Source organism: Rhinolophus sinicus, chromosome 15 (genome assembly GCF_057876585.1).
Source record: "Rhinolophus sinicus isolate RSI-liver-muscle chromosome 15, RSI-T2T, whole genome shotgun sequence".
Lineage (NCBI taxonomy): Eukaryota > Metazoa > Chordata > Mammalia > Chiroptera > Rhinolophidae > Rhinolophus > Rhinolophus sinicus.
This window is the reverse complement of record NC_142515.1, coordinates 88,145,223-88,146,837: the sequence shown is the minus strand read 5'-3', so window position 1 is coordinate 88,146,837 and position 1,615 is coordinate 88,145,223. Positions and strand designations below refer to the sequence as shown.

The following is a 1,615-nucleotide window of genomic DNA, read 5'->3' as shown; positions in this document are numbered from 1 at the left end:
AGTTTGAAAATTTTCATAGATTTTGATTCCTATTGCTTTGTCTTGAAAAATACTCAACACAGTGATAAATCAGGGCCTAAAATATCATAATTTATAAGCTTGCCTATTGGCATCCAAGGAATATTTCTTCTTGGTGTGTAGAGCTTTAAGGAAACGATGTCAAATTCATGCTTTTTAGGAGCACACGAATTTCTGTATCCCTCCCAGAGTGAGACGGATTGATTTGCTGTATTTGATATCAGTCTAAGCATCTATTTAAACCCATTTCTTTATTTCTTTTCTTTTTTTTTAACAGTTCAGGCATTTAATTAGGTTCTTTGTAATTAATTCACCAGTTTGTGAGGATAAACCCCATTTATGAGAGCAGACACAGAGCGGAGGGAGCCCTGGAGCTGAGGAACAGCTTTGATTTTTGGCAGAATTTGCGAGTCCACGGCTTTCTGATTAATTTTGCGCTGCTCTGTAATCTCGAATTTCTCCTTCTCTGTGTTGAAGAGCGCCCCCTCCTGGCGTCCGGGCTTACGCAGCTTCTTCTTCTTGACGTAAGCAGCAGTGAGATGTTTGGGGATTTTCACACCACTGATATCAATTTTGGTGGAGGTGGAGATGACAGATTTCTGGTGTGTTCTACACAGAGGAACTCGATGGAGGGGCAGAGGTCCAGTCACAAGTAGCAAGCCACTGCTCAGCTGCTTGAGGAAAACCACCCTCTCGCCTCTATGGTGCCCCGTGAGTTTGACCAGAATGGTCCCGGGAGTGATGCTGGCCTGAAGTTTTGTCACGTGCTGACTGAAGGATTTCTTGCCGTGGCTTAGCAGCTTTCGAGGCACATCTTCAGTAGGATAGAATCTAGGCATTTTGCGAAGTTTAACCACTCGGGTGCCACCATTCTTGTCACCACCAACTGGTTTTGTGACAGTAGCAAGAATCTTCTCCTTTTTCTTTTCAATCCTGGATTTAGCTGCTGAGTACTTCCTCTTGTACATGGCCTTTCGGGAATACATAGCTGATCCGGAATATCTGCCGATTCCTCTGACCAGGACAGGGTTTCGGCTGCAGTGGGGCTTCCCCTTCTTAGGCGTTTTGGCCTTGAGGTTATTACCCTTCTTAACCTGCCACCAGCATCAGCCTTCTTGACCTCATGATTCTTCTCTTTAGTGTCTGGCTTCTCAGCTTTTTCACCCGCCATCTTGCAAGTTGGAAAAGAGCATTTCTTTATTTCTTTGAATTTTCTTTTTGCATTTGATATCAAATAGCTGTATTTAAATATCAATGAATGGTGACTATGAAGGCTAATGGAAGTTCAGGTAGAATTCGATCATTTAGTGTTCATTATAGACCACGGGGTCATTGTATGTATACGAGACCAGGCAACGACAGTTGACCTTTCCCAAGGTCCTAGGGGCATAAAGTGGATACCTTTCAGCTTCTCACATGTAAACCATGTAACCCACTCAGAGAAAAACTGGCTGATCTTCCTTTTCTCCTTTCTTTTGTTTTCCTCTCTTCTATATCTCTTTATTTCCATCTCTTTCATTTCTACTCTTTCCCTCCTACCTTATCTATTTTTTCCTCTTCTCTCACATTTCCTTCCTCTGTGATGGTATAATGTATT

The 1,615-nt window shown here is 42.5% G+C and overlaps 1 pseudogene; it reads right to left on the bottom strand.

Moving 5' to 3' along the window:
• Nucleotides 1–444: 444 nt before the first annotated feature.
• LOC148755256 (large ribosomal subunit protein eL6 pseudogene) lies at nucleotides 445–1,189 on the bottom strand (annotated as a pseudogene).
• Between the last annotated feature and the right edge of the window lie 426 nt (nucleotides 1,190–1,615).